This window comes from Elgaria multicarinata, chromosome 15 (genome assembly GCF_023053635.1).
Source record: "Elgaria multicarinata webbii isolate HBS135686 ecotype San Diego chromosome 15, rElgMul1.1.pri, whole genome shotgun sequence".
Lineage (NCBI taxonomy): Eukaryota > Metazoa > Chordata > Lepidosauria > Squamata > Anguidae > Elgaria > Elgaria multicarinata.
Genome location: NC_086185.1, coordinates 15,600,781 through 15,607,770, shown reverse-complemented (window position 1 = coordinate 15,607,770; position 6,990 = coordinate 15,600,781). Strand labels below are relative to the sequence as shown.

Sequence of the window (6,990 nt, the reverse complement as noted above, 5' to 3'; positions counted from 1 at the left end):
AGCATTTCCGAGAAAAGCCGAACACTCCCGAAACCTCAGCAACCCCTTTCATTGGCCCCTGAGGCTAATTTTAGGAGGAGAAGCAGCCCGGATTTTTTGCCACTAGGTGGCGGTAGCCGGACAGGCGGAAATGAATTTAGTATTTCGTGGCTTGAATAGTTAAAGATATAAAGGAGTAGATGAAAGTTCAGGGATGAAATTGGGTTTCTCCCCCAAACCTTTCCCCCCCTTCTTTCCTGGCAGGGCTTCTTGGCATTCAGCAGCTACACCGCAGGCTGAAATTAACCATGGCTAGAGTCAGCCGTTGCTGAGGATTTACCTATTGAATTTCTGCCTGCATTGGACAAACCCAGAGGACACCTTGGAGGCTAAAATGGCATTGGGTTTGCCATTTGGCCCACTGAAAGCCCTAATCTGAGTTTATTCACCCTGGAGAGAGGGTGGCGATAGCAGAAAGCAGCGGGTTCAAATCCCTCTGCATCCACAAAGCTTCCTGGCTAAGCTTAAGAGAGCTCCGGCTATTGGGCGGTATAGAAATTAAATAAATAAATAAATAAATAAGCCAGTTACTGTCTCTTAGCTGGGGGGGGGGGCGGTGCAGGGGGTCTCCAGCTTTTGGGGGATGTGGAAGCTTGTGGGTGCCATCACAAAATGGTTGCCATAAGGGGCGGTCGCATCCCGATAATGGCTGCCATGCTACACAAATAGACTCGGGTGAAAGGTAGGGCAATCCACCCCGCACACTCAGGTCCTCTGGGAAGAATCTACTTCAGTCAGCAAAGACTTGGCTGACAACTGTTACCCAGAGGACCTTCTCTTCTGCGGCTCCCAGACTGTGGAATAGCCTGCCGTCAGCTTGACAGTCTATTAGCATTCAAGAAAGCTATCAAGACTGATCTCTTCCGGCAGGCCTATCCAGTAGAATTTTAGGATGCTTTTAGGATGTTTGTAACAATGTATACTATGTTTTTAATCAGTATGTTATGCTTGCTGTTGTTCCCCGCCTCGATCCAATCGGAGAGGCGGGTAAGAAATAAATTACTATTATTATTATTATTATTAATCTCCAAATGAGAAAAAGAAGAAAATGCACCCATACACTGCAATTTAATTTCTGTAAACCGCCCAGAGAGCCCTGGCTGTGAGAGCGGTATATAAGTGCAATAAATAAATAATAAACAAATTCCCGTTTCCTTTGTCCCCTGACCCCATACCATTTTATGACTTTTTAGAGCACAATCCTATGCACGTGTACACAGGAACTACAGCTCCCAGCATTCCCCAGCCGACCAAGGAGTTGCAGGACGTTTTCCTGTCTAAACATTCATAGGATTGTGCCTTTAAAACATTTTTAATAGGGTGCTTTCCCTCACCGTCCTTCTGCTTTCTGCTCAGGTGCTGATCTCAGCCTGAAGAACTACATGGAGTGGAGAGAGGACGTTTTTCTCACTACTTCTCTCACCTCAATGCACTTCTCGAGGTTGAAATCGCTGCCTTCCCATTGTCAGAGGAAGGAGAGGCAGTCAGGTAAGGGATGGTGTAGAGCAGTGGTTCCCAAAGTGGGCGGTACCACCCCCTTGGGGGCAGTGGGATTGCATAGGGGGGCGCTAACAGGCAAAGGGGCGGCAGGAGGACGCTCGAGGTGGTCTCTCCAGAAGGTCCTAAAACCTAAAACCCAGGGACCGAACAGGAAAGAGTGGCAAATTCAGCTGCTCTCCCCACACCGCTCCTGCTCAGGAAGGACTTTCTCACTCACGCAGCCGCTCTCTCCTCCTATCTTAAGCCCACAGTGGCCCCACCAGAAGTAGGGGGTGGAGGAAGCGCCCACAGGAGGCAGCAGAGCAGGAAACAGCAGCTAATTCAGCTGCTCTGCCCACTCTTCTCCTGCCTAGGAGAGCCCAGGGCTTCTTTCCTGCTGGAGCCACCGCCGCCCGCTCCCTCCCTTGGCCAGAGTTGCTCCCTCCTACAAGCTGCCCCGGCAGACTTCTCACGATAGTTGCTGCACAAGGAGAGAGCAGCAGCCCTGCAGCGGAGAGGAAGGAGCACGTGGAGGATGGTGGGTGGCAGAGCAGGTGCAAAGAGCAGCAGCCCTCTGGCTGGGTGGGAAGCAGGACTGCTTGTGCTGCTGCAAGGTATCACCAGGCTCCCTTCCCCTGTCAGGAGTTGCAGATTGGGGCCATCTCCCCTCTGAGCTGCTGCCCTCCTGTCCTAATCAGCCCGGTAGCTATTGTGAGGCTTGGGGGGGAGTGGGGTTGGAGAGAGAGAGAGAGAGAGAGAGAGAGAGAGAGAGAGATGCTGTGTGTCTCTGTGTGTGCTCCCACCCCCAAAAAAACCTGGACTACAACAGGATTGGGAGAGAAAAGAAAAGGGGGAGGGAGAGAGAATTGCAATTCCCCAGGTCCTGCCTGGCTAAAGAAGATTCAGCAGCAACTTTTCCCAGAATGCCTGCTGAAACCATTCCTATCTGCCCTTGCTTATTTCAGGGTGTCCAACCCCCTTTTTTCAAGCTTTTTTTGGTAAACATGGTATGTGTGTATCTTGTGTCACCATAAAAACAGAGCTGCAGCACAATCCTAAGTATGTCTACTCAGAAGTAAGCCCCACTGAGATCAATAGAACTTACTCTGAGGTAAATGTGCATAGGATTCAGCCTGAAATTGAAGAGAGGATGAAGAAAAGACAGGAGAAAATGAATTGTAGAAATAGAATAGCAAGGTAACTGTGGGATATTTAACCATATTTAAAGACAGTAAGTACAGTAAAATTAGTGCCCCTCTACTTCAGTCCCAGCCAGGTTTTCCATAGGAAAACTCTGTACCAGGTGGCAGATAATTATTTTTACATTTTAATTAAAATACATTATCTTTTCCTATAACAAAATGGTGCTTACTCCTAAGTAAATGTGTTCCACTGAAGAAGGAAATCCTATTTGATTCCTATATTCATGCTAGTGTGACATGATAAGTTAAAGGCACAATTTTATGCATGATCAGACAGAAAAAAGTCCTTCAACTCCTAGAATCCCCTCTAAATGGGAAGCACCCGCCCCAGGCTTGCCGAGGGAGGGAGGGAGGGAAAAGAGAGTGAATGCCTCTGTTTGCAGCCAGCATGGCGGGGCACACCAATTGGATTTTGAATAAAGTATTCAATTAATTGTTACTGTTTTGAAATTTATTATTATCTTCCTTAGTGGGTCGTTGAAAACTGCTATTCTGAATAATGATTTTTATAGTGTAGGGTAGGGGGCGCTGGGCATGAGTTTGTGGAACCAAGGGGGCAGTGACCTGAAAAAGTTTGGGAACCACTGGTGTAGAGGCTTCATGGGTACTTAAGGGAGGTCTTCATGGGCGCCGTTGTTCCTGTGGGCACTGTAGAGGGGACACTTACCTCACAGGGTAGCTTTTAGGGCACAAGAGTGGGCAACTTGTGGCCCTCCAGATGTTTTGGCCTACAACTCCCATCATTCCACACTTACCAAGCGCTATCCACACTTACCACACTTGTCATTCCACACTTACCACACTTATCTAGCGCTAATGGGAGTTGTGGGCCAAAATATCTGGAAGGCCAAAGTTGCCCATCTCAGGATGACGATAAATTGGGGGGGGGGGAGCTATGCCTGTTGTCTTGAGGAAAGCTAGGAATTTTTTTAAAAAAATACTATCCCTGTCTATTAATTCATAAATAATTCATACTAATTCATAAATTAATTCATAAATAATTCATAAATTAATTCATAAACCAAATATTGTTTGCTTGCATTTGAATTAATCAGCCTACACAAATTACAGACTTTTACATTCTATTACATCCTTCCTCCACCGAGCTCAGGGTGGTGTACATGGTCTCTCCATGGTGTACATGGCTGACTCAGGACTTGAACCAGAGTCATAAGAACATAAAAAGAGCCATAGGATACCTGAGAGAGCGCCTTCTCCCTTACCAACCTGCCTGGTCACTGAGGTCATCCGAGAGCCTGCTGCTGGTGGTTCCACATAGATCCATCCTCCGATTGGAGTTCACCAGGGGCAGAGCCTTCAGCGTGGTGGCCCCCCTCCTGTGGAATTCCCTGCTTCTGGAGGTCAGGCAGGCGCCAACCTTGTACTCCTTTCAGCGCCTCCTGAAAACATCTTTATTCCAAGAAGCCTTTCTTTAACATGCAGCCTTGGATTACTGTTATTGCTTCTTTTAAATTTTGATTTAACTGTTTTTATTCCGTTTTTATTTTCATTTTACCTTGGACACCGCTCCGAAATTTTTCAATGGGAAGCGGTATATAAATATTCTAAATAAATATTCTAAATAAATAATAAATGCTGGATCAGACCAAAGGCCCATCTAATCCAGCATTCTGTTCATATAGTAGCCAACCAGCTGCCCATAGGAAACCCACAAACAGGGCCTGAATACAACAGCATCCTCCCACCCATGTTCCCCAGCAACTGGTGTAAACAGGCACACTGCCTCTGACAATGGAGGTTGCATTCAGCCATCAGGTCTTATGGCTATGGATAGCTTTGTCCTCCAGAAATTTGTCCAATCCTGTTTTAATGTCATCCAAAATGGTGGCCGTCGTTACATCTTGTGGAACTGAATTCCACAATTTAATTATACACTGTGTGAAAAAGTTTCACTGCTCTCAATCCAACACTCTAACCACTACACCACACTGATTTAGGAGGGGGGGTTGCTTTATAATTATAGAGCGCCTACAATACACCCAGGCCAGGCCGATCCCACAAGCAGCCCATGCGGTCACTTGGGGTGGCATCTTTTAAAGCTGGCATGTTCTAATACGAGGCGGGTGAGAGAAGACAGATTTGGCAAGGAACCAAATTGTGTAGTTTCTTTCCTGTGTTTATCCACCCTCCTTAAAAGTCTGCAAAAAAAAATCATGCTATCTGGTTTACTCATTCTGCCTTTAGACCCTGAATTTCATGACTCACGAAATCTTCAGTATTTTACATTTGGGAAGACTCAGTAGAACTGGTTATGTTGTCGTAACTCAGCTAGGGCTGTTACATGTTCTTTACAGCGTGAGTTGTCTAGTAAGATTTCTCCCTCTCTCTTCTTGAGGGCCCCCTTCCCCCCCCCCAATCCCATGCTCTTTTCTCCTCCTCTCTAGAGAGACAGTACAGCTTTAAATAAACATCTGGCAACCGCCAGATGGGCAGTGTTAACTGAGTCTGGGATTCCTGTAAGAACAAGCCGTTTGTTTTCAGAAACTTACAGAGATGTTTCCCTGTATGGACTGAGACAGAAGAGCAAGTGTGGATAGTTCTGTGCAGGTCTTCAGCCAGACAGGTAAGAAAGAACCTGCTTTCACCAATTCTTTGTCTGCAATGGCCAAAAGAGACCTGGGAGACAGACATTTTTATTTATTTTTAGTTTATTTCTGGAATGTATTAACTTATCCTTGGCCAAAGTTCTTGGAGCACCTTTAAAAATTTAAATAACAAGATTCCAGTCCTCTACACACTTACCTGGGCTGAAGAACCTATTGAGTTCAATGGAACTTAATTCTGGTGGATATGTATAGGATTGCATTGTAAAGTATTATTTATGGATGGACATAAGATTTCACCCATCAGGCATGTGCTAGTTGTTGGGGGGGGGTGCTGGATAAATACATATCACCTTAGGAAGCTGCCTTTAAACTCCGTCAGACTCTCCGTCCCACGATTTCTTTCTTTCTTTATTGGAAGAATAAATTTAGAAATGTGTATCTCACTTTTTCCAAACCAGTTTCACAAAGTGCTTACCTTACAATAAAAAAAAAAAGTAAAACACAACGACAGCAATAAAATCCATTAAAACTCAAAAGAAGACAATAAGGACACACAGCAGCATTAAAAACCATCAGAGCTCTGTAAAGATGGCAGAAATCAATCATAAAATGCCTTTGGGAGTTTTAAATAAAACTCAAGTGCAGCCTGAAAGCAGACTTTTTAACTCCGTGCTGGTCGGTAACAGCTCTCAAGGGGTTCAGACGGAGCGGTGGTGCCATCAGATGATTTTTTAAACCCTGGACTTAATAGCAGTGGCAGCTGGTGACTCCGATGTCAGTGGGGCAGTAAGTCTGCTCCGGGTTTCAGTGAGAGCCAGCAAAGGATCTTGGATAAAGTTCCTTTAGCGTTCTGACTGAAAAACAGAGTGGATTCCCCACCCCACTAATGTCGGAGCCACTAGCCTGCACTGCCTAATGGTCCTACAGGAGACCCCTTTTTTAGATAATAATGTCACTTACTTCAAAAGCCAGCCCTGCTATGTTTGCAGGCCCTCCTGCTCATTCTGCGGAGAGGGGTCCCGTACCTCTTCCCCAAATTCCTGCCCTGATGACACCGTTGTGATGGAGGTCTTTCTGGGATCCTTTAACAGGTGCTCCAGGGATTGCAACGCATGTGCTCTACCACTCTTCCCCAACCTGATGCCCTCCAGACAGACTACAAATTCTCACCTTACAAGTGGTGGCCAGGGATGGTGGTAGTCCAAGTCCTCTGGAGAGAACCAGCTTGGAGAAGGTTGCTTTAACTACTTTTGTCTTCCCGTTATTTTTACTTTCCCTTCCTTTCTGGCAGGGGCTCTATATGTTTAACAGCTGTGGGACAGGCAGAAGGTCAACAGGGAAAGCTGCACATGTTGCATTTCTTTTTGGCAGAAGTTATTGTATTTAAGTCTGCTCCATCCCTGCCCGGGGTGGAGATTGTTGATCACCCTATTATAATATACAGAGTGAACGAGGTTAGCGGTGGAGACAGGTGTTCCTGTGAGTCTTATAGCAAGATTGCATAGTACTTTCTTTCACTGGAAGCAGAGAAGGAAACAGTGACTTGGTTCCAGGAGCCCAAATCCCCACTTAGATCACTGGGTGATTCTGTGCACAAGCCAGCCTTTCGTAACTTAACTTGCAAATTGTCTAACCGAATCATTGTTCAGCCTTGAGATAGGATGGGAAAAGGTGGCATATATGTGGTGGGACTTTGTTTTCTT

At 45.9% G+C, this 6,990-nt stretch overlaps 1 protein-coding gene across 1 annotated transcript in view; it reads left to right on the top strand.

Annotated features, from left to right (window-relative positions):
* Nucleotides 1-5,224: 5,224 nt before the first annotated feature.
* The window catches only part of SRPX2 (sushi repeat containing protein X-linked 2), a 31,091-nt gene continuing 29,325 nt past the window's right edge, over nt 5,225-6,990 (top strand). The window contains exon 1 of the mRNA XM_063142021.1: nt 5,225-5,304. The gene's annotated coding sequence lies outside the window, so the exon portion shown is untranslated. The remainder of the gene's footprint in view (nt 5,305-6,990) is intronic.